Source organism: Lepus europaeus, chromosome 7, assembly GCF_033115175.1.
Source record: "Lepus europaeus isolate LE1 chromosome 7, mLepTim1.pri, whole genome shotgun sequence".
NCBI lineage: Eukaryota > Metazoa > Chordata > Mammalia > Lagomorpha > Leporidae > Lepus > Lepus europaeus.
Window position 1 is genome coordinate 75,274,701 of NC_084833.1, and position 25,931 is coordinate 75,300,631.

At 43.7% G+C, this 25,931-nt stretch overlaps 1 long non-coding RNA gene across 1 annotated transcript in view; it reads right to left on the minus strand.

Annotated features, from left to right (window-relative positions):
• The window catches only part of LOC133763326 (uncharacterized), a 127,977-nt gene that overhangs the window by 19,109 nt on the left and 82,937 nt on the right, over positions 1 to 25,931 (minus strand). The window lies entirely within an intron of this gene.

Here is a 25,931-nt window from a genome sequence, read left to right on the forward strand (position 1 = left end):
AAAAAAAAAACAAAATGAGGTTTCACCTCATCCCAGTTAGAATGGCTTTCATACAGAAATCAACAAACACCAAATGCTGCTGAGGATGTGGGGACCCTAATCCACTGTTGGTGGGAATGTAAACTGGTAAAACCACTATGGAAGCCAGTTTGGAGATACCTCAAAAATCTGAATATGGACCTACAATATGACCCAGCCATCCCACTCCTGGGAATTTAGCCAAGGGAAATGAAATCAGTAAATAAAAGAGTTATCTGCACCCCTATATTTATTGCAGTTCAATTCACAATAGCTAAGACATGTAATCAACCTAAATGCCTCTCAATTGAAGACTGTATAAAGCAATTATGAGATATGTACTCTATGGACTACTACACAGCAATAAAAAAAAATGAAATCCAGTCATGTGCAACAAAATGAAAGAACCTGGAAAACATCATACCTAGTGAAATAAGCCAGTCCCAAGGGACAAATACCATATGTTCTCCCTGATCTGTGACAACTGAATACCTAAAAGGAAACCTGTAGAAGTGAAACTGACACTATGAGAAGCAATGACCTGACTGTTGAGGAACAGTTTTTTTTTTTTCCCTTCTCCATATTATTTGATGAACTCTTTACTTAATATAGAGTTAATCATATGTGTGTAAAGTCAATTGAAAATAGATCTTCAAAAAATAAGAGTGGGTATAAGAGAGGGAAGAGGAAGTTTATAAATGTAAAGCTATATAGTTCTGCATACATTCCTATGGACTTACATCTAAGGGTACAGTTTAAAAACTTTTTTTTAAAGATTTTATTTATTTTATTTGAGAGGTAGAGTTTCAGACAGTGAGAGGGAGAAACAGAGGGAAAGGTCTTTCTTCTGTTGGTTTACTCGCCAAATGGCTGCAACAGCTGAAGCTGTGCCAATCTGAAGCCAGGAGCCAGGTATTTCTTCCCAGCCTCCCTCATGGGTGCAGGGGCCCAAGGACTTGGGCCATCTTCTACTGCTTTCCCAGGCCATAGCAGAGAGCTGGATTGGAAGTGGAGCATCCGGGAGTAGAACCAGTGCCCATGTGGGATGCCAGTGCTACAGGAGAGGATTAACCTACTGCACCATGTTGCTGGCCCCCAGTTTAAAAACTTGTCATGGGACCCCAAATCCCACTAAGCTGGGTGGTAAAAATGATATCTTAAGTGTTAAAGTGATCATATAAATAGAATTAAGTATTAGAGGGATCATATAAATAAGAAAGGGTCTGGTAATAATAATAGAATTAAAAAGGAGAGAATATTTCAATATGAGAAGCAGTCCACACAGCAGACTCATAGAATGACAATTGCTTTAAGTAGCACTCTGACCTCAGAATCAGCACTTAAAGCATTCTGGTCTGGCTGAAAAGCCCATGTGAGCATTTCAGGCATGGAAAGCCAAAAAAAAAAAAAATGTCCTACATGAAGGATCTCTGTGAGTTAGACTCCAGTGGAAAGAAGCAGCCATCAAAGAAGAATATACTTTTCTCTGAAAAGAGGAGAGAACTTCTACTTTGCTTATGATAACCTTGTCTAAACACTGATGAAGACTGTGGATTCAAAGGCTCCCACAAGGAGATATATAGGAGATATATAGGCACATGCTCCAACCTATATTGCCTCCAATGGTGGAACTAGAAATGTGCCAGGGGATTTCAACTCAATCTTACCAAGGAGGCAGGTACCAATGCCAGCGCACTTGATGAAGTGATAAGTATAAATACACAACCGATCAAAAAGATAGGGTATGTGTCGAAGAGATTTCACAAGACCAGTGTAAGCAAATAATGAAGGATAGAATTAAAAGGGAGAGAATGATCCTGCGGGGGAAGCAGAATACACAGCAGACTCATAGAATGGCAAACGCCCAAAACAGCACTCCTGCCTCAGAATCAACCCTTGGGACATTTGGATCTGGCTAAAAGGTCCATGAGAGTCTCACAGGCATGAAAAGCCATGACACGGTGGCAAAAAACAATCTAAATGAAAGACCCTGGTGAACAAGACCCCAGCAGAAGGAACAGGCCATCAAGGAGAGAGGCGCCTTTCTCTGAAGGGAGGAAGGAACCTCCACTGTGATATGGTCTTGACTAAACAAGTTCAGAATCAGTGAACTCAAGGGGCTTTCATAGCCTAGACAGCTCATAGCAAGAGTCTCGGGTGATTGCTGACGTCATAAATAAGAGTGCCAATTGTTAAATCAACAACGGGAGTCACTGGGTACATGCTCCCCACATAGGATCTCTGTCCTTAATGTGTTTTACTATGAAACTTAAAAACACTGCTAGTCGAACAATACCCTATACCTTGTGCAGTTGTGTGAGTGCAGCCTGTTGAAATCCTTGCTTAGTATATACTAAGTTGATCTTCAGTATATGAAAGTAATTGAAAATGAAACTCGATGAAGGGCGGGATGGGAGAGGGAGTGGGAGAGGGGAGGGCCACGGGAGGGAGGGAGGTTGGGGGGGGGCCACAACAATACAAAAGTTACACTTTGTAAATTCACATTTATTAAATTAAAAAATAATAACTATATAACAAACAAAAAAACAAGAAAAAAAGAACTTAATACTTTACCCTTTTAGTATTTTTTGTGTTCTACTTAAAACTATTGGTTGAACTCCGTAATTAATACACAATTATTCTTAGGTGTTTAATTAATGCTATAACTAGTACTCAAATAGTATTTTATACTTTGTGTTTCTGTGTGGGTGCAAACTGTTGAAATCTTTACTTAAAATATGCTAAATTGATCTTCTGTATATAAAGATGATTGAAAATTAATCTTGATGTGAATGGAAGAGGAGAGGGGGTGGGAGAGGGCAGTGTTGTGGGTGGGAGGGAAGTTATGGGGGGGGGAATCTATTGTAATCCATAAGCTGTACTTTGGAAATTTATGTTCATTAAATAAAATTTTTTAAAAAAATAGAACATAAAGAAAGGCTCCCACAGCCATGGAAACTTATTTCAGTAGACTCAGGTAATCGCTGACATCATCCATAAGACTGTTAACTGTTAAATTAACAACAGGAGTAACTGTTTACTTACTTCCCATGCAGGACATCTGTCCTTAATGACTTGTATTATGAGAATTAACTGTAAAACTTGTTCTCAAATAGTGTGTGTGTGTGTGTGTGCAAATTGTTGAAATCTTTACTTAGTATAGAGTTAGTCCTCTGTGTGTAAAGTTAATTGAAAATGAATCTTGGCCAATGCCTTGGCTCAGTAGGCTAATCCTCTACCTGCGGCGCCAGTACCCTGGGTTCTAGTCCCAGTTGGGGCGCCGGATTCTATCCCAGTTGCCCCTCTTCCAGTCCAGCTGTCTGCTGTGGCCTGGGAGTGCAGTGGAGGATGGCCCATGTGCTTGGGCCCTGCACCCCACAGGAGACCAGGAGAAGCACCTGGCTCCTGGCTTCGGATCAGCGTGGTATGCCAGCCGCAGTGTGCCGGCCACAGCGGCCATTGGAGGGTGAACCAACAGCAAAAAGGAAGACCTTTCTCTCTGTCTCTCTCTCTCACTGTCCACTCTGCCTGTCAAAAAATAAAAATTAAAAAATTAAAAAAAATGAATCTTAATGGAGAATGGGATAGGGAATGGGAGACAGAGGAGGAGGTGGGGTGGGACTGGGGGCAGGAGGGCAGGTATGGTGGGAAGTATCACTATATTCCTAAAGTTGTACTTAATGAAATTTGTATTCATTAAATAAAAGATTTCTTCTATGGGGGATGGAAAACCAATAGCTGATCTTAAGTGAGCATTGCCTTGTAGCAAGCCTTGTCCTGGGCATTTGCATGCATTATCTAATATCATTAAGGAAACAACCCTCACACTCCAGAAATCTAAAGAGATTTAGTAACTTAGTCACGATTACATGGCTAGTCATGCCAATTTGGACTCACAACTAGGACCACCTAACACCAAATTCTTTATTATTAATTATTATAATACATCACTTCTGTACTAGTAGTGGATGGAATGTACATTTTTATTGGGAAATTTTAGTTATCTGGACAAGTAGTAGAAACTGGAAGTTTTGATCTTGTAAGAGTTTTTGGCCTTCATTGAAAGTCTCTAGATAAATAACAGTTCCAACAAAACTTCTGTGTGTCATGATCAGCTCTCTTTTCTGCACTTTGCTGGGAAATCATACTCCCTTGGTTTATTACATGGTTAGAATTTCATTAGTGACTATTACCAGCCTGTGGCCTCCCAGGGATGGGACCATCAAATACCTGCTCTGCCACAGGAGAAGGCTGATTAGCTTGGAACCCTTGGCAGGAGTCTAGGGTACTGGGAATTTGTGCTTTGGTTGTTCCTGGGCCCAGCCTCCTGCCCTACTCTGCATCCCTTGTCCTTTCACTGATTACTAAGTCTCATTGACTGCATTTTTAAAAAATTTTTATTTTTTTTGACAGGCAGAGTGGACAGTGAGAGAGAGAGAACAGAGAGAAAGGTCTTCCTTTTCCGTTGGTTCACCCCCCAAATGGCCGCTGCAGCCGGCACGCTATGGCCGGCGCACTGCGCTGATCTGAAGCCAGGAGCCAGGTGCTTCTCCTGGTCTCCCAAGCAGGCACAGGGCCCAAGCACTTGGGCCATCCTCCACTGCACTCCCAGGCCACAGCAGAGAGCTGGACTAGAAGAGGAGCAACCGGTACAGAATCTGGTGCTCCAACCGGGACTAGAACCCAGTGTGCTGGCACCGCAGGTGGAGGATTAGGGTATTGAGCCGTGGCGCTGGCCAATTGACTGCATTTTAAGAATGATCTTTGGCTCTCCTGCTCCCCTCTGTCCTTACTGCCATTATCCTTCTTTAGCATCCATCAATCATGTATTGTCAGGACTATTCTGAAAGCTTAAATCCTCAGGCATCCAACCTGATGCCTTCCAATCTATCCTCCTCCCTGCTACCAGAATGATGTCTTTAAAACTGATAATGTCAGTCCTCTTCTCTGACATCTTTGATGGCTTAATTTTGTCTGCAAAGTAGACTCCACACTCCTCAGCATGGCATTTACTACCCACTTTACTTACCTTCTGAGATTTAAGAAATACTTTGTGAATAAGTGAATGGTCTCCTGCTTAGAAATCTTGTTAGTGACATTTGCTATGCTTATTATTCAACAATGAAATTTAGTGAGTGCCCATGATATGCTGAAATTTAACAATTCCTGTTAAATAAGGGAACAGTTTGGGGCTAGAGTGTGGTATCCTGTGTTTGAATACACTTCTGGCCTTATCTTTTTTTTTTATTTTTCTCTTTGACAGGCAGGGTGGACAGTGAGAGAGAGAGACAGAGAGAAAGGTCTTCCTTTGCCATTGGTTCACCCTCCAATGGCCGCCACGGCTGGCGCACTGCACTGATCCGAAGGCAGGAGCCAGGTGCTTCTCCTGGTCTCCCATGGGGTGCAGGGCCCAAGCACTTGGGCCATCCTCCACTGCACTCCCAGGCCACAGCAGAGAGCTAGCCTGGAAGAGGGGCAACTGGGACAGAATCCAGCACCCCGACCGGGACTAGAACCCGGTGTGCCAGCGCCACAGGTGGAGGATTAGCCTATTGAATCGCGGCGCCGGCTGAATTCTGGCCTTTTCTTGCTCTGTGGGTATAGGCAAGTCATTGTGTGAAAGAGAGTAGATCTAAATGCTATCTTAGGGCCTTACGGACCATTTCTGTGTTGGTTCCAAACACTAGAATCTTCTTGGAGGAATAACCAAGAATGTTAGCCCCTAGCCAGCCAAAGATGAGTCCTATGGCAATTTCTGTGTTCAGCATTTTGCACAGAATCCCACACCTTCAGTACTGACTCTTAGAATCATTTGATTGGTCCTACATTGAATCTTAGTACTGGGATTTAAATCTATATAATGAACCCTGGAACCCTGAAACCATGCAGCTCTTAGAGCCTTCAGCTGTGATCTCATCTTATGACCAACAGTTTTTTTGACCTATGACTGCGGAGTCCTGACCCCCCCGCCCCCCCTCCCAAAATAGGAAAGAAAATAAGTCACTGCTCCAGGAAGTGCTAGTGCTGACTCAGCAGGCTGGAAGTCTAGAATTGGAACTGGAACTTGTGTGAACTGGCAGGGACATTGCAGGCTCAAGTAGAAAGGACAGAAAAAGGGCAGGCAAGCCCAGGAGAAACCATCCTGGGCCAGCACTGTAGTGAAGGGGGTAAAGCCACCATCTGTGATTCTGGCATCCCATATGGGCATTGGTTCAAGTCCTGGCTGCTCCATTTCCCATCCAGCTCCCTGTTAATGTCCTTTGAAAAGCAGTGGAGGATGTCTCAAGTGTTTGGGCCCCTGCTTTCACTATGGGAGCCCTCAAAGAGGCTCCTGGCTCCTGGCTTCAGCCTGGCCCAGCCCTGGCTGTTGTGGTCATCTGGGGAGTGAACAAGTAGATGAAAGATCTCTCTCTCTCCTCCTCTGTCTCTGCAACTCTGATTTTCAAAATAAATAAGTAAATGTTTAAAAAAAGAGAGAGAAATCATCATGAAGGCAGAGATGGAAAGCAATGGTTGTTGTGAGAAGGAACTCCTTTGTTTAGAACCTTCTGTGCAGTAGACACTTCAGTGTCTGGGCTGAAGTGCTGCCAGGCAGGTATTATTACTCCATTTCACAAGGTAGGGAATCCAAAACTCAGAGGATTAACTTTTTAGAATCATATGACTAGTTGTGTGGTCCAAATATACGACTCCAGAGAGCTGAATTCTTTTTTAAAAAGATTTATTTTTATTTATTTGAAAGACAGAGTTACAGAGAGAGGTAGTGACAGAGAGAAAGGTCTTCCATCCGCTGGTTCACTCCCCAGTTGGCCGCAACAACTGGAGCTGTGCTGATCCAAAGCCAGGAGCCAGGAGCTTCTTCTGGGTCTCCCACTCGGGTCATCTACTACTTTTCCAGGCCATAGCAGAGAGCTGGATCGGAAGAGGAGTGGGCAGGACTAGAACCGGCGCCCATATGGGATGCCGGCACTTCAAGCCAGGGCTTTAACCCGCTGCACCACAGCGCCGGCCCCTCTTTTTTTTTTTTTTTTTTTTTTAAAGATTTATTTAATTATTTGAAATTCAGAGTTACACAGAGAGAGGAGAGACAGAGGAAGAGAAAGAGAGAGAATCTTCCATCAGATGGTTCACTCCCCAGTTGGCCTCAACGGCTAGAGCTATGCCAATCCAAAGCCAGGAGCCAGGAGCCTCTTCCGGGTCTCCCATGTGGATGCAGGGCCCAAGGACTCGGGCCATCCTCCGCTGCTTTCCCAGGCCAAGCAGAGAGCTGGACCGGAAGTGGAGCAGCTGGGTCTCAAACTGGCACCCATATGGGATGCCGGCACTGCAGGCCAGTGAGTTAACCCACTGCGCCACAGCACTGGCCCCAGAGACCTGAATTCTTTCTTTTATATACCCCAAGAAGCACCTGAGTTGAACTTAAAAGTCTTGAGAGTGAAAAAAAAAAAAAAAAGGTCTTGAGATTTAATAAAACTAGGTACTCAGGAAATACAATGGCAATTCCAAGGAAATGGGCAAATTACTAATACTGAAATCCAAATCGCCAGCACTAACCATGAAAAAGGGAGAATTACAATCACTATATTAAATAGCTCTCAGTCATAAATGACTATTGGCCTCTGGAGGGACACAAAATGATGTTGTTAATTTCTTGAGCATGAAGGTGACTAATAAGTGGGTGTGGCATCAGTCATCTTGTTTCTGCAGCTGTCTAGCGAGGCTGATCTTTAGTTTGAGTCTCTAGCCACTGTCTGCTCATGGCACGGTGCAGTCTAATCTCCTGGTTTCACAGTTAGCTTGACATTTTTGCTGAATCCAGCTCCTTGCTCTCAGCCTCAACTATTCTGTGCCAAAGCAGACTCCTTTTACAGTGGCCTACTTAGAAACACAGGATGTTAGTGTTGGAGGGGAGCTACTTTAGAAATTACCTATTATAACCCCCTCAAATGAGAAAATGGGCCCCAGACGAGACTTGGTGAGGTACGATGGAAACTAGCAAGCCAGGATCAAGCAGCACTAGAGCTGGCATGCTAACTCAGCTGCTGCATTACTAGGGCTGGTGTGGAGCACAAGGAGCAGACTCGCCCGTGGAAGAATGGGTTGAGTTAGAGAAGCCAAGTAGCAGGAACCCAGCCAGGCAGTCTGGAGTTTGGGGGAGGGCTGTGTCTCAGCAGGGAAATGTGGAGCTTGGGAGGAGAATTAGGCTGAAGGTCAGTTGTGAAAACCTAATCAACAAGCCCAGGAGGGTGAGGCAGTGTGGAAAAGAAGAAAATTATAACTTGAGACTATCAGGGTGTGCAGAGTTCACCAGAGGCAAGATAAAGTCCAGATTGGTCGCAGCTTACTCCACCCCCAAGGTGGGTTGTGGCTGATGAATTTCTTGTCCTTTATAGGAAGGTTCTAGTAGCTACTGACTGGCTCTAGATCATAGCTGGGAAGCCAAAGAGTACAGGACTAAAGTATTCCATCCGTTCTGCCTCCCAAGTATCTCTGAGCGGTCCCTTACCTCCATTTCAGCTGTCGCCACCTTGAACCGTGGTCAGGTTGTCTCCTGTCCTCTGTCTGCACTCTTTTTTTTTTTTTTTTAAAGATTTATTTATTTATTTGAAAGTCAGAGTTACACACAGAGAAAAGAAGAGGCAGAGAGAGAAAGAGAGGTCTTCCATCTGCTGGTTCACTCTCCAATTGGCCACAATGGCCAGAGCTGCACCCATCTGAAGCCAGGAGCCAGGAGCTTCTTCTGGCTCTCCCACGCAGGTAAAGGGGATCAAGGACTTGGGCCATCTTCTACTGCCATCCCAGGCCATAGCAGAGAGCTGGATCGGAAGAGGAGCAACCAGGACTAGAAGCAACGCCCATATGGGATGCTGGCACTTCAGGCCAGGGCATTAACCCACTGCGCCACAGTGCCAGCCCCAAGGTTTAATTCTTCTTGTGGAACCACAGTTGAGAAGGACTGAAGAAAATAAAGTCCAAAACATTTAAGGCTGGTGCATCAGATCCTACACAATTTTAAACTAACCTTCTTTCAAGTCTCCTCTGCTGTTCCCCCTACTACTCTTGCATTTCTTCATCTTGCCTTTCCTGTCTTAATGTTTACCTCCTTCCTGGTCCCCTTCTTGGAATTTTATAATCTTGCCATATTTCAAGGCCTAGCTCAGATGTCACCTCATTCCACAACTTTGGATAGCAGATTAAGCTGTTTCTTCCACCATGCACCCATACTCTTTTTTAGTGTGTGCCACTATATAGCACATTGTTCATAATTAGAGATTTATGAATCTGTGGAACTAAAATTTTGAGATTTTGCACAGTGTACAACTTCCCCTCACCCACTGAACTGAACAAATGTTTCTTGAACTGAGTGGCTGGAAGCCTCCTGAAAAATCAATGACAATGCTAACTCTGGAACACACAACTCATGACTCTGAGTCCTTCATTATTTGGGTTTCTGTACATGACCACAACTAGATCAAACACTGAATATGCCACTGTTAGTTATGCAGCTGTGCATGTAATTGTGTGGGTCAGGAGAAGACTTCCTGAATAATTTCTGACAGAGTGAGGGAGTAAGACCACACAAGCCTAACTGTGAAGGGAGAAGGGAGCCAGAAAGGTGTTAGATAAAGTACTAGGAGTTGACTCAGGAGGAGTGCATAGGACTAACTTTATAATTTCTCCAGCAGACAAGAAAAGGAAAAGAAGGAGAAAATAGTTGCTTTTGGAGTCAAGTGAAGGGCAAATAATGTCAAGAATTGATGTCTGAAATGACTCACTGAAGCCGTAATCTGATAATAACGAGGACTTACATTTACACAATACAGACTTCTGTCACAGAGATGACCTCATTTAATTCCCAGAACAACTCTGTGGCAGGGGATGGTATGTGTGTGTGTGCAGACGCGTGTGCTGCTGTTACAGTCCTCTTCTTACAGAGGAGGTGACCAAGGCTCCAAGAGGAGGAGTGACAACCCAAATACCCACTGTCTATAAATGTCACAGCCGGAACTAGAGGCAAGTCTGCCTGTCTCCTGATCTGTAGCCACTTACCATTTTTTCTTTCTTTCTTTTTTCAAATGGGGAGGCATCTCCTCTGATCTCAATGCCAAAGGAAGGTGAATTGTACATACTTCTCTGAGCTATGACTCAGAGGGATTCTCCATAAACCCAAACCTTTTCTAGGCTATTTAAAAATAAAGATAGAAAACCATTAGTTTGCTGACTTGTGGGGAGTTGGCTGATACACAGCAATTATCTGCTTGAGCTTGGAAGAAGTCGACTTGACCAGAGAATCTGGGGCTGGACAGAGAGCAGAAGGTAGCTTGTTTTCTAACTGCCAGTGTGTAGCTCCAGCAGCTATACAGGGTGGCCAATGGGGCTCTGCTGTATGTTTTTGGTCAGCTCCATATGAGGAGAAAGAAAACCTTAGGATGGTGGAGTACGAGGGTTGGATCCAGAAGAGGTCAGTCACCTGGTCTTCCACTTCTTAGATTTATTTTTAAAGATTTATTTATTTACTTGAAAGTCAGAGTTAGAGAGAGAGAGAGAGGTTTTCCATCCACTGGTTCACTCCCCAATTGTTGACAACGGCCAGAGCTGCACTGATCCGAAGCCAGGAGCTTCCTCCGTGCCTCCCATGCCTGTGCAGGGGCCCAAGCACTTGGGCCATCTTCTACTGCTTTCCCAGGCCGTAGCAGAGAGCTGGATCGGAAATGCAGCAGCCGGATCAGAAGTGGAGCAGCCAGGTCTCAAACCGGCACCCATATGGGATGCCAGTGCTTCAGGCCAGGGTGTTAACCCACTGTGCCACAGCGCCGGCCCCCCACTTCTTAGATTTACCAATGAACCTTGGGACCCATGAGATGTTACAATATATGTACCATGTACTAGACTCTGCAGATATTTTTTTCTGTGGTATTTAAACAGAACACATTTCCTATCTCCCCAACAAAATGGTGGAACCCTCAGGGACACAGAGTTGGTTTGAATAATTTTATACTCCCATCTCGTGATGCCCTGGATAGATAGTAAAATCAGAAAGTGGCTTTTTATTACAACAAAGATTTCAAATTTGTTTAAAAAACACATATTATATGCATGTTCCCTGGGATAAGATTCCCTGATTTCTCATCCTTCTTCTTCTAAAGTTACACAGATCATTTTTCAAAATCTTCATTCATTCATCCAATGCTAGCAGAATTGAGCACCTACTGTATGGTGGGTGCCACTTCATGATAGACCCTTTGCCAGGTATGGAGGAGATGGAAGTAGACAGGAGGCAGCATGCCTTAAGTTCAAGTTTAGGGTGACATAGACTGGTGTGGTTGAAAGAGACTGTTTAACTCAAATGCCTCAAGTTACAGGGAGAAAGTGAAGGTCCAGAGAAAGGAATTGTCTTTCTAAAAGTCACATGGCTAGTCCATGGCAAAGCCAAATAAAGAACATAGATCTGCTTTTTCAATTAAGATGTTAATCTGAAGTCATTCAGCAGGCCAAGGAAGGTATTTATCTTCCTTACTCTCTCTCTCCCAACTCATTAAGTCTCCTTCTTAGATTCCTGATTGTTGGAGAAAGGGAATGTTTTCCTGCCCCATCTTTTTCTGGGACTATGTGTGGTCTGTTAGTAATAAACCAGATTTTTCATTGTCTGTAGAACTCTATCTCCTTCATCCTTTGTAAATTCCACTCCACAGAGGCTCTCAGTTTTATGGCTAGAGTCTCAGGATCTGGGAAAACATGCTGCCTGAATTTTGCTTTTTCACAGGAAGCAGAATATGCGAATTCTCCATCAGAAAATAGCATGAAGTTCTGTTTTGCTGTTGTTTAAAATAATTAGTTCAGTAAGAAATGTTGATAATACTTGGATTAGTCAGGGCACTCCAAAGAAACAGAATAAGTAGAATATGTGTGTGTGTGTGTGCGTGTATTGTAGAGAGTTGGGAGGGGGCTGTTTAGACTCATATAATGCAAAGTCTACAGGGTAAAGCCCTAGAAAAGAGCCAATGTTGCAGTTTAAGTCAAAGGGAAAGGTCTGTCTTTGTTCTATTCAGACCTTCAACTGATTGGACAAGGCCCACATTATAGAGCACCACCTACTTTATCCAAAGTCCACTTATATAAATGTTAACCTTATCCAAATATCCTCACAGAAATATTCAGAATAATATTTGGCCAAATATTTGGGTGCCATGGATCAGTCAGCTTGACACATAAATTTAAACATCATAATTCTATAAGTTGAAATTTTTACAACCCCTAGACCCTTACCAGAATTCTGAAGTAGCTGTGCCAGTGCCCGTTGCTGGAGGAATCACTGGACCTAATAAGGGCCTTCATCATACCAGACTTCACAAAGCTGAACATCAGCATCAGAGGAGTGGAAAGGAAGCCTGGCAGAGATGGAAGAACCATCAGATGGGCAAAACATTAGGACTGAACAGAGTATTTTGGCATGTAGAAACCACTTCCTTTGTTTCACAGGTGAAGAAGAGGAAAATACAGAAACCAAAGACCAGTTAGGGGGGAAATACCTGGTTTGCCAGAATTCCAACAACCAGACCTTTGGGCCTGACCTAAGTTTCCTCTCCAACTCCTCTCAAAGAGAACTGAGGCATTTGCTGAGACAGAAGACATTGGGGCGCGAACCCTTGGTGAAACTGCAGAATTCTTAGAGCTCTGAACAGACCCATGAAGGTCTTTGGACATAGAAGTTCATGTATGCATTCAACAAGTATTCCTGGGGCCAGGCTCTTTTCTAGGTGCTGGAAACACATCAATGAACAGAAGACACAATAATCTGTTTTCCAGGAGTTTACACTCTACAGGCAACAAACAACATAAATAAGTAAGATAAAAAATACAATTTGCTAATCCCAAGTGTTAAAGAGAAAAACAAAGCAGGAAAGGGGACTAGGAAACGCAGAGTAATGAATGTTGCAATTTCAGATAAGGTGGCTATGGAGGGCCTCACTGAGAAAGTGACATTTGTGCAAAGATCAGAAGGAACCAAGAACCTGAACAATGAAGACACCCAGGGGAAGAACATTCTAGGCACAAGGAATAACTGCAAAGACCACGGTTAGGGGTTGAACTGTGTCTCCTTCCCCTAAAAGATAGATATAAGTCCTAATCCCTGGTACCTGTGAAATGTCACTTTATTTGGAAATAGAGTCTTTGCAGATATAATCAAGTGAAGATGAGGTCATTAGTATATATCCTAATCCAGTAGTACTGGTATCCTTATCAGAGGACTCAGAGGCAGAGACATACAAGGAGAGTTCAACAGAGGAGAGAGACCGAAATAATGCAAATGAAGGAATGCTGGGGATTGATAGCAGCCACGGGAGCTGCGAACGGGGAAGGAAGGATTCTCCTCTATAGGCTTCAGAGGGAGCACGGCGTTGCTAACATATTGATTTTGTAGTTCCAGCCTCTAGAACTTTGAGGCTGTAACTTTGTTGTTTAGAGTAGTACTCTGCTTATTAGCCCTAGGAAATAATACAGTTATAAAACAGGAATGTGTATGGCATTCTGACAGGATACAGAGGCCAAGTCAGCAAGGCAGGGTGTAATAGGAGGTGAGAAGAGAGAAGTTACGTAACACATGATGTGCTCACACAGTGCCTTATGGGTCAGTGAGGAACTTACCCTTTAGAGCGTTCATATTTAGTTACCATGGTGTGCTGCATTCATGGCCGTGTGGAGATGTACAGAGGGAGAACCTGGATTATCTTAAGTAGATAAGCATGAGAAATACTTAGAAAGATATCAAACTTTGTAGAAACTAATACTTACAATTAAATATTTCATTGGCTCTTTAGGTCTATTTTAATCTAATGTTAATACATAGCTAGACTAAAAGATGAAATTTTTAGTTTCAAAAGCAGATCGTTAGATGGCGGAGTCTGCATCTGCCTATATAAACTGAACATTCTTTTCTTTTTAAACTAGTTCTGTTTATTTTCTTTTTTTAAATTTTATTTGACAGATAGTTGTAGACAGAGAGAGAGACAGAGAGAAGGGTCTTCCTTCCATTGGTTCACTCCCCAAATGGCCACTACGGCCGGCACTGAGCTGATCTGAAGCCAGGAGCCAGGTGCTTCTTCCTGGTCTCCCATGCGGGTGCAGGGGCCCAAGCACTTGGGCCATCCTCCACTGCACTCCTGGGCCACAGCAGAGAGCTGGATTGGAAGAGGAGCAACCGGGACTAGAACCCGGCTCCTATATGGGATGCTGGCGCCGCAGGCAGAGGATTAACCAAGTGAGCCATGGCGCCAGCCCCATAAATTGAACATTCTAATAAAAACTGGGTTATCCAGACCATAATCATGGCATAGGACTCACCTGGTGCATAGACCAGGTGGCTCACTGACCAGGTTTCTCTTCTAGGAAGGACTTGCTGCCCATGCACGAGGAGTGTGGTCAGCAGATAGCCTTGGCTGTCGGCTCCTTCATGCATGTCTCAGTGGCAGAGGACAACTTTGCCCAAGATGAGGCATTTCCCAGGGAAGCTGTGTCCACAATGGCTGAGTGAGGTGCAGGATTAAAGACTCAGCCACTTCAGCTTGTCACACTCTGGAAGGCAGCACTTGCTCCAGAGCTCTGACTGGGACGGCGGAGGCTTTCTTAGGCCCTCTGTGCAGTTTGACTTCTTCCTCTGCACTGTTCCACTTCTTTCCTTTCACTTTCATGTGTAGACATCAACACAGGTTGAATACGTGATAGCTCAACTCTTTCAGTGTGTGCTTCCAGAAGAACCAACCTGCGGCACCTGTTGGCAGTTACCTTAATTGCAGGTGGACTCTAAGAGGAAATAAGCACATATTTGTACTGTGAACCTGGAAACCATACATAGGAAGATATCAGTAAGTATCACAACCCCATCTGGCTGCAAGATAGAGAAACCCAAACTGAGTTAGCCTAAGGGGACAGGAAATTTTTTTTTTTCACTAAAAGATTAGGAGTGTCTTACAGAAGCCAATTATCAAACCTCCTGAAACATCAGAAATGGAAAACGAAAAATGTCAAGAACTAAAGCAGATCTTCTGTTTCTCCCTCCCTCTCTCCTCTCTCCCCACTACTCCCCCTGTTGCTCTCTGGAATCAAGGTGTCTTGTCTGTGCTTCTCATGGTCTATTCTCACTGCTTGTCAGATAACACAACCTGAATCAGAAGTCTCAAATTATCAGCCTCAGTTGCCCTTATTCACTGCCACCTTCAAACCCAGTGCCTGTAGTCGACTGATGCTGTTTGCCTGGAGTCCCAGATTCCTCCTCAGTCAGATGTTCACTCTGGAGCCTTTCACCCATGGCTGGGAACTGGGGCATTTTCAGTGGGACACTGCCCTGCCCTCCTTCCAAGGCTGTGTGAATGAGGTTATATTCTTTTTTTTTTTTTTTAATTAATTTTTTTGACAGGCAGAGTGGACAGTGAGAGAGAGAGACAGAGAGAAAGGTCTTCCTTTACCATTGGTTCACCCTCCAATGGCTGCTACGGCCGGCGCGCTGCGCCCGGCTTGCTGCAGCTGGCGCACCACGCTGATCCGAAGCCAGGAGCCAGGTGCTTCTCCTGGTCTCCCATGCGGGGGCAGGGCCCAAGCACTTGGGCCATCCTCCACTGCACTCCCAGGCCACAGCAGAGAGCTGGCTTGGAAGAGGAGCAACCGCAACAGAATCCGGCGCCCTGACCAGGACTAGAACCCGGTGTGCTGTCGCCGCAGGTGGAGGATTAGCCTAGTGAGCCGCGGCGCCAGCCAAGGTTATATTCTAAGAAGAGGATATGAGAGTGGGCATCTCTAGCACAAAAATCCTCACAGCTATGATGCTGTAGAATAAATAGTCAACAATGAAGCCAAATGATTGGTTTTGAATTCCTGTCCTGCTGTGAATTAACTGTCATGAATCAACTAGAATGGACTGTATTAAACTTTTGAGCATTCTATTTCGTCATCTGAAAAATGGAGCTAATAAGCCTGCTTCAAAGGTATTTTATACAATTTACACATTTTTTAAAATTTTTACATATTTTTGAGATGAGCAATAGTCCTCACACTGGAAATGTAGAAATAAATGATACAGTCCCTGATTTGGAAAGAGGTGCTCACAGTTTAGTGAAGAAGCAGACAAGAAAACAAATACATACAGTTTTTTGTGATATGCAGAGAGAGAGAAGCACGTCTCCTTAGGTATTCTTCTTACACACCCTGAGTGTGCATGGATTTGTGTAGGGGGTGTGGATGGAAGAGCAGAGGAAGGCTAGAGAATGGGGGAAGTTTCCCAGAGGAGGTAAGCCTGGGTGGAGGCTTGACTGTCTGCAGGAGGTAAAAGTGGCCCTGGAGGGGGAAGTATATCCAGGCAAGGACAGGACCATGTGCCAAAACCCAAATATGTGAAGGAGATGGGTCATTTCAGCAACGTGTCAATGAGATGGCAGGGCTGAAATAAAGAAAATCATCTGGGGGCCAGTATTGAGGTGTAGCAGGTAAAGTCTCCACCTGCGATGTCAGCATCCCATATGGGCACAGGTTTGAGTCCCAGCTGCTCCACTGCCAGTCCACCTCCCTGCTGATGTGCCTGGAAAAGCAGCAGAAGATGGCTCAAGTGCTTGAGCCCCTGCCATCCATGTGGGAGACCCAGATGAAGCTCATGGCTCCTGACTTCAGTCTGGCCCAGCCCTGACTGTTGTAGCCATTTTGGGAAGGGAACCAGCACATGGAAGAGCTCTCTCTGTCTCTCCCTCTCTCTGTAACTTTTTCTTTCATTTAAATGAAATACATCTTTTAAAAAAAATAAAAGAACAGGCCGGCGCTGTGGCTTAACAGGCTAATCCTACCCCTTGCGGCGCCGGCACACCAGGTTCTAGTCCCGGTTGGGGCGCTGGATTCTATCCCGGTTGCCCCTCTTCCAGGCCAGCTCTCTGCTATGGCCCGGGAAGGCAGTGGAGGATGGCCCAAGTGCTTGGGCCCTGCACCCCATGGGAGACCAGGAGAAGCACCTGGCTCCTGGCTTCGCACTAGTGAGATGCGCCGGCTGCAGTGGCCATTGGAGGGTGAACCAACGGCAAAAAGGAAGACCTTTCTCTCTGTCTCTCTCTCTCACTATCCACTCTGTCTGTCAAAAAAAAAAAAAAAAAAGAAAAGAAAGAAAGAAAGAAAAGAAAAAGAAAAGCATCTGGCATGGACCCAGGCAGGAAGTCTGGTGGGTGGTTAGAGATGAAGTGCCTCTGATTGAAGAGGAAGAAGTGAAACAATCAGGGGTGAGTGCTCAGAAAACCAAGTGTGCTGCACCCACAACAGTGGATGCCAGGAATCAGGCTCTAGGGGGCAGATAATATTGTCTTTATTGTGTAAGACATTAGTTTGGTAATTTTCCCAAGATTACCTGGTGTGTTAGTTTGGATTAGGTTACCCCAGGAGCAGTCAGGAGAACAAGATTCAAGCATACTTAGTTTATGTGGGGGGATGATCAGAGGAAACGCCACAGAGCTGGGGATGTGAGGTAGAAGAAGGAGTCAGTAAGGTTGTGCTGTCAAGCTGCTTACCTCCTAGGGTAAATGGGGCTCAGTGCCACCGGGGAATTTTGGGAGGCATCTTAGAGTTATTATCACCAACAGCTAAGGAACCTGGGGTATTTCTCACCAAATTGCCACTGCCACTGTTTGAGGACTCTTTCTTGGGATGTTAACTGTGGCATTCTCAGCTTCCCTAGCACAAGGCCCAAATGTGCTCATTAGGCAGGGAGCCACAGGTATTCTCAGTAGGCCAACCTCAGGACATGGAGGTGAGGGCAGGACACTGACAATGTGGACCATGTGCAATTCAAAGCTGGGGAGCCAGGTTTTGGAGCAAGCAGTCTGGCTTAGGTTATAACAATGACACTATAGTTCTTACCAATGTAAAATATTATTAATAAATACATTGTACTGATACTTACAGTACCTTCAGAAAGCAAAGCACTGAGCCTAGAATCAAGGGAATCTGTTGCCCTAATAGATGATGGGCCCATAATGGATACTTAATGTATATTTGTGAATGAAGTTTTTAAAAAATTCAACGCAAGTTACTCATTCAGTGTTATTTGGCTATAAACAATCTTTCATTAGAAATAAAGAGATTTGAGTTGTACAATGTGTTTGGGAAGCTCAGGGAAACCATTTAGACCCACTGAGCTTTAATTTTCTCACCTTAAAATTTTACTTTACTATCTGCCCCACCTGCCTACAGTAGAATTGTTATGAACATGAAATGTGATCCTGAATGTGAAAAGTCAAGGTATGGTAGATTGAGAGGTAGTCCTGCATCTTTGTCTTGGGTTTGAATCAGGTAGAGGTGACTTGTTGGCTCTTGGTTTCTCAGGATCCAAGACCATGTACTGTGGAGCTACCAAGTACATCAGTCAGGGTTCTTGGTTGCAAATAACAGAAGCTAACTCTGGGTATCTTAACCAAAAACAGGGTGCTTAGTAGAGAGACAAAGGAAGATTACAGAATTGACAGAAAGGCTAGAGAATCAAATTCAGAAAATGGACAGGAACCAAGAAGAACCACATATAAGACCATAACAAAGACACGACCTGGTTAAAATGCTGCTGCCCCTCCCACTGAGCAGTGGAAAGCAGCACTGTCATAAGCCCAAATTCTCAATTGTCCCAGTTGCTTGGATCATTTGCTTCCAACTCCAGGTTTTGGGCAGGAGTATCAGCTGGGCCAAGATTAGATCATATGTTTGTGCTGTAGCTGCCAGGGATCCAGGAGGGCATTTTCCAGCTCCCATAAGGGGAAGACATACTGAACCCACCAGTAAGTCCTATGCTTCCCGAGACATAGGCAGGGGCTCAGATGCATGGTGGCCAAAAATAAAGTCAGTACCATGCAAGTCAGGATACAGGGAAAGTGAGATACTGGTTAAAAAATTGGAAAACTCCAAAATCTAGGAGGTCAAGATTTATTAAGTAGCAACACTGACTTTTAGCTTTATTTGCTGGGATGTCTGTAATCAAGATGCCGAGTACAAAGGTGACTAAAACCATAGGTGTTGGCTTCAAGGTGCTCTAACCAGTTAGGGACAATATACTAAAATAAAATGTGAAAAGGAAAGTCTGTAATTGAGACACAGCAAGTACAGTGGTAGCATCAAGCAAGAGATTAATGCTGGGGAACCATGGGAGTAGCCAGCAAAGCTTTCACAGAGGAGATGGGACTTGAAGCATAGAAGAGGAGAGAAAGGCAAGATCACTGGAAGCAGAACCATCCCTGGAATCTGTCAATCTTCCTCACTTGTCAGAATTGAGGTCCTTATAGTTCTTGCTCAGTCCCACTATAACTCACACACCACTATGATTAGGTCTAAAATTAGTATTATTAAAGTCTCAGTGTTTATTAGGGTATTGCTTAAACCAATTTTTTCTTCTTTTGCTCTACCCAAACGCTGGTACAGAGTTTTAATAGCAAAAGTTTACTACTGCTTCTGATACCTTTAGCTATTTTAGATGTAAGCATATATTTGATAATTCTTGGGTTTCAATAATTAACCATTGACTAATTATAAGATCTCTCTGAACCATGATTTCATCAAAGATAAAATAGGAATCAAGAATACTTGTCTTTAGGGGCAGGCATTAGTGTAGCAGTTAAGATGCCCCTTGGGAAATCCACACTCCACATCAGAGTATCTGGATTTGAGTTCTTGCTCTGTTTCCTTTCAAGCTTCCTGGTAATTCACACCTGGAACATAGTAATTGATGGCTCAAGTATTTGGGTCCCCTATGCATGGGACATGGACTGGGTTCCTGGCTCCTGGCTTCGGCCTGGCCAACCCTAGCTGTTGTAGGCACTTGGAGAGTGAACCTACAGCTGGAAGACCTCTCTCTAGCTCTGTCTCCATCCTTTTCTCTTTCTCTAAATAATTTTTTTTTTAAAAAAATGTGACTTTGGCCGGCGCCGTGGCTCAATAGGCTAATCCTCCGCCTTGCGGCGCCGGCACACCGGGTTCTAGTCCCGGTCGGGGCACTGGATTCTGTCCCGGTTGCCCCTCTTCCAGGCCAGCTCTCTGCTGTGGCCAGGGAGTGCAGTGGAGGATGGCCCAAGTACTTGGGCCCTGCACCCCATGGGAGACCAGGATAAGCACCTGGCTCCTGCCATCAGATCAGCGCGGTGCGCCGGCCGCAGCGCGCCAGCCGCGGCGGCCATTGGAGGGTGAACCAACGGCAAAAAGGAAGACCTTTCTCTCTGTCTCTCTCTCTCACTGTCCACTCTGCCTGTCCAAAAAAAAAAAAAGTGACTTCTAGAACTGTTGTGGAGATTCAGTGAGATAAGAGCCAATGCTCAGTGGCTGGTATGTGCTATTACTGGTGTTGGCTTGAGGCAGTTCTCTACAGGTTTGGTGGTGATGAGGATACCTCTCTATTCTCCCCCTCTGGTCTAAGGGTTTTATACACTGATTGAGGAAATTATAAGTAGGAACTGCCTTCTAGGAGATAAAGAACCCAGAGATTCTGCCAAAACTGTGAGAACATTAGGGAAAGAAGTGAGCAAACATGAACTTTAAGTAGAGCTCAGAATCCCTTTCAAATCCTATTTCCATAGTGGGACTGAAAACCTGGCTCCTGGAGTTGAGGGAGGCTTTCTGATCCCACAAGAATGATTCCAAAAACAGCCCTCCTGGCACTAGGGGTGGTTGTTTTTGCCCATAATGAAGAGGAAACAATTTACCCAGATGTGGGCCTGGTCAGGCTCCATTCCCCATCAAGATCAGGCCAAGAATTCGGAGGGGTGGAGGACAGCACATCCATTAAGCAGCCGTTTTCACATCTTGCACAGTGTTTCAAAGTGTATGCAGTATAACATTTTAAATGAGGCTGGTGCTACAGGCTGAAGAATACGAGATGCAGGGCAGATCCAGATATGAAAATGCTGTGTGGCTTGGAAGAGTCATCTGATTATGAGTAGTATGAATTGAGATGTCCTTTTCTGAAATTCCTGCCTTATCATTTAGTAGTCACTTTTTTTTAAAAAGATTTATTTATTTATTTGAAAGGTAGAGTTACAGTGAGAAGGAGAGGTAGAGAGAGAGAGAGAGAGAGAGAGAGAGAGGTATTCCATCCGCTGGTTCACTCCCCAATGAGCAGCAACAGCCAGAGCTTCACCCATCTGAAGCCAGGAGCCAGGAGCTTCTTCTGGGTCTCTCATGCAGGTGCAGGGGCCCAAAGACTTGGGCCATCTTCTACTGCTTGTCCAGGCCATAGCAGAGACCTGGATCAGGAGAGTTACCATATGGGATGCTGGCATGCAGGTGGTGGCTTTACTTGTTACACCACACTGCTGGCTCCAGTAGTCTCTTCTTATTAATAAAGTATGGTGCTCCATTCCAACCTTGGACTTCTAGGTAAAGTCTAATCATTCATTGATTGTAGAGTTATACTTGCATACTGAGGATTTACCAAAGCCAAGCATTGTAAAACGGGTGCACAAGACCTTGATTTTGATTCTGGAAAGGGAAGAGGAGACTTTTCTAATAATGCAGCCTGCTACTCCTTTCGAACAGTATTTGTGGGAAAGCATGAATGTCTCTCCTGTCTGCATATGAGGAAAGCAATTTCATGTAGAATGGCTTAAGTCTGGTATTTACTGGGCTCATCATCCCATCTAGGGGTAGGTCGGGACTGGGAAGGATGGAGCAGCAGTGCATGTTGCCATGGTAACTTGGCATTAACACACCTTGGCTCCTTTGTGTTGCTCCCAAATTACCTTTAAACGAGTGTGCATTTTCAGAATGTGGAAAGCATCCCTTCATTTTCACACAATCAATTATAAAGCCGTTTTTCAAGGCCCTTAAGCAGAGGAGGGGTCATTTCTTCTTGAGGCTGAGGCTGTGCTGATGCTGTTTCTTTACCCAGAAGTAAACCATCAGTACCCAGACTATCTTATTTTTCCTTGGGAGATTTTGCTTTCAAATTCCTTTTGCATATGTATGGTACATTTTACTGCCACACTGTTTTAACCTCATGCTTAAGCAATCCTAAAGGGCAAGAAAATTAACCCACCAAATATTTATGTCTCAAAATAAGGTTTTGAGGTTGGAACTGATATCGTTATTTTACAAGTGGAAGAACTAAGGCTCCAGGAGGATCACCTGGGTAGGAAATAGCAGGAAGAGGAATAGAAACAGGTCTTTAGATTCCAAACCTGGTCTCCTTCTGTTATAACTCACTGACTCTCAGTCTCTTCTAACTTTTGTTATTTTACAAAGATACAGATGCATACAAAATAGCAACTGGTTTGTGCTTTGCTTTTTTAAAAAAGGCTCTATTGAAGTATTTTATGTATATATTTTCTCATGTTATATATATATATGTATCATAAATTTCACTCATTGTAAACATATATAGTTCAATGATTTTCAAAAATGTATAACAGTTTTATTGGAATATAATCCACATATATATAATTCACCCATTCAAATTCTACAACCCAGTGGTTTTTAGTTTATTCACAGAGCTGAATTGTTGTTGACTGTAGTCAATTTTTAGAACATTTTCATCACCTCAAAGAAAAGGAAGCAGGTGTTGTTAGGTTGCCACATGGGATGCCTGTATTCTCTATATTGGAGTGCTTGGTTCTAGTCCCAGCTCCTCCACTTATAATCCAGCTTCCTGCTAATGCATTTTGGGAGGCAGCTGATGATGATGGTTCAAGTGCTTGGGCTCCTGCCACCCATGCAGGAGACCTGAATGCAGTTCCAGGCTCCTGGCTTCAGCCTGGCCCAGCCCCAGCTTTTGCAGACATTTCGGGAGCAAATCAGCAAATGGGAGATTTCTGTTTGTCTGTCTGTTTCTCTCCGTCACTCTGCCTTTCCAGTAGATGAAAAATAAACAAAAAGAAACCATTTACCCATGAGCTATCATCCTCTATTCTCCCAACCCTCCACTGCCTAAGCTGTAAACAACCACTAATCTATTCTGGACATTTCATATAAATGATATTTTATAATGTGTGGTATATTGTGACTGCCTTCTTTCATTTAGTATAGTATATTCAAGGTTCAGGCATGCTGGAGTATATAACAATACTTCATTCCTTTTTAGGGCCAAATAATGTTTCATTGTGAGGGTATACCACCATTTCTTATCCACTCATCAGTCAGTGGTTGTTTGAATTGTTTCAACCTTTTGGCAATTATGAGTAATACTGCAATGAATATTTGCATATGAGTTTTGGTGTGGACACGTTTTCATTTCTCTTGGGTAAGTATCTAGGAGTGACATTGCTGGGTCAAATGATAACTCCATGTTTAACTTTTTGAGAAGCTGCCACACTGTTTTCCAAAGTGATTGCACCAACAACCTACATATGAGGGTTCTAGTCTCTTCACACCCTCACCAATACATTGTGTGCTTTGCTTTTCTCACTTACCATTATTTCATACATGTCCATGTGCTGCTACCCTGGTTACTCTGCAAAAAGGTAGACTACAATTCCATGAGCAAAATGTGTGCCCCACTGTCTTTGTCAATGTAAGGCTTTGTTGCTCTAGGGCCAGTGCTGTGGTGTAGGTAGGCTAGGCTTCCACCTGTGGCGCCAGCATCCCATATGGACACCAGTTCATGTCCCAGCTGCTCCACTTCCGACCCAGCTCTCTGCTATGGCCTAGGAAAGCAGTAGAAGATGGCCCAAGCCCTTGGGACCCTGCACCCACATGGGAGATACAGAAGATACTTCTGGCTTCAGATTGGCCCAGCTCAGGCCGTTGTGACCATTTGGAGAGTGAACCAGCAAATGGAAGACCTTTCTCTCTGTCTCTTCCTCTCTCTCTCTGCAACTCTACCTCTCAAATAAATAAATAAACTTAGGGGAAAAAAAGATGGTTGCTCTAATTCATGTGTATTTATAATATATACATATGGTAGAACATTATACTTTTAAAATATGTGCTTAACATGGTACATATGAAATACATGAAATTTGTTCTCTTTATACAAAAAAAAAAAAGCAAAAAAAGGGGATTCAATTGGGAATCTTAAAACTTCAAAAAAATAGTTTATTTTCTTCTCATCTGGAAAGTCAGGTAGAGAGAGAGAGATCTTCCATCTGCTGTTTCACTCCCTAGATGTTTGCAACAGCCTGGATTGAGCCAGGCCAAACAGAGCCAGGAAATCAGAATTCAATCCAGGTGTCTCAAGTTAGTGGCAGGGATCCAAGCACTTGAGCCACCATCTTGCTCCCAGGGTGTGTATTTATAGGTGACTAGTCTGGATGTAGAGGAACCGGAAATGAAGCAGACACTCTGATATGGAATGCAGGCAACCTAAGCAGTGTGTTAACCACTGAGCCCAATGCCTGCCTCAGATTGTTTATATTTGCATTCTTTCACTGTTGGTAAGCTTATAAAATTTTTTAACAGCCATCAGGTACTCAGTCTAACTGAGTTGTTGATCCAAAGAAGCCAGACAGTGCAGGAGAATCTACGGGTCAAAGCAAAGGGCAAAATGGAGCTTAAGGGAATTTCTCTAGGTTTGGGGAACAAAGACGAGGTCTTCAAAACATTATGGCAGGCCCAGGGTGTGGTGTAACAGGTAAAGCTGTCTGCCTGCAACACTGTTATCCTATATGGGTGCTGATTCATGTCTCAACTACTCTAGTTCTGATCTAGCTCCCTGCTAAGGCCTGAGAAAAGCAGTAGAAGATGGCCCAAATCCTTAGGCCCTGCTACCCATGTGGGAGACTGGGATGAAGCTCTTGGCTTTGGACTGAACCAGCTCCAACCATTGAGGCCATATGGGGAATGAACCAATGGATGAAAGATCTCTCTCTCTCTCTTTCTGTTTCCCACACTCTATAAACTCTGCCTTTCAAATAAATGAATCTTTAAAAACATTTATGGAAAATGAATATTATATAAAACTATGCACCAAAATAAAATTATATTTTAATTTTACTTCCTGTAACTTTATAAAAATTCCCTTGTAGATCCAGTTATGCCTGATGGTGTGATTGTGGCCTCAGCAATAGATGAAGGGAATTCTAGCAAGGATGCTGAACTGAGCTTGATACATCCTTTTTCAAACTTTCCCTTCATTTGGCATTTCTAGTCTATTCTCCATCTCTGGCCATTCCTTTTCAATCTCCTTTGAGAGTTTATTTTCCTTTATCTCCCTCTTAGACATTAGTTTTCTTCAGGATTTCAATCTTGGGTTCTTTTTTTTCCACTTAACACATTGGGTAATATTCTCAGCCATAGCAGTAATGACCCAGTAAATGCTGAAAACTCATTATTAAATAACCATTAATAATTTCAAGACAGCAACAGCAGGGCATTAAACCAAGTGTGGGGTCCTTAAGCATGGCTTGTGTGGTTGCATAGGTTGAACACCCATGATATTGGCCATGAAGTTAGGATTAATGTATAAAGATAGAATTTTTTACAGAATAGATGCTCATTCAAGTTACTACAGACTTAGTGACTTAAATTTATTATCGTCCAATTCTAGGAAGTCAGAAGCCCAAAATAGTGTTATGGTGCTAACATCAAAATGTTGCAGGGCTGCACTTCCTCTGAAGGCTTTAGGGAAGAATCTATTTCCTTAGCTTTCGCAGTTTCTAGAGGCTACTTACATTTCTTGGCTCATGACACCTTCTACCTTCAAAATTAACAGCATCACATGCTCCCAATTCCTCTGCCTTTGACCTCTGCTTCCCTTGGTACATTTCTTTCTCTGTCTGTGCCCCTCTTCTCTTCCTCTTAGAAGAACCTGTGAGTTCCACTCAGATAATCCAGAATAATCTCTCCATCTCAAGTTCTTTTTTTTTTTGACTCTGAATTCCTTTTTGTTATTGGTTTTTTTTGTGTGTGTGTGGTTGGCCATTTTTTTTTTTTTAAAGATTTATTTAATTGGGGCTGGAGCTGTGGCGCAGCGGGTTAAC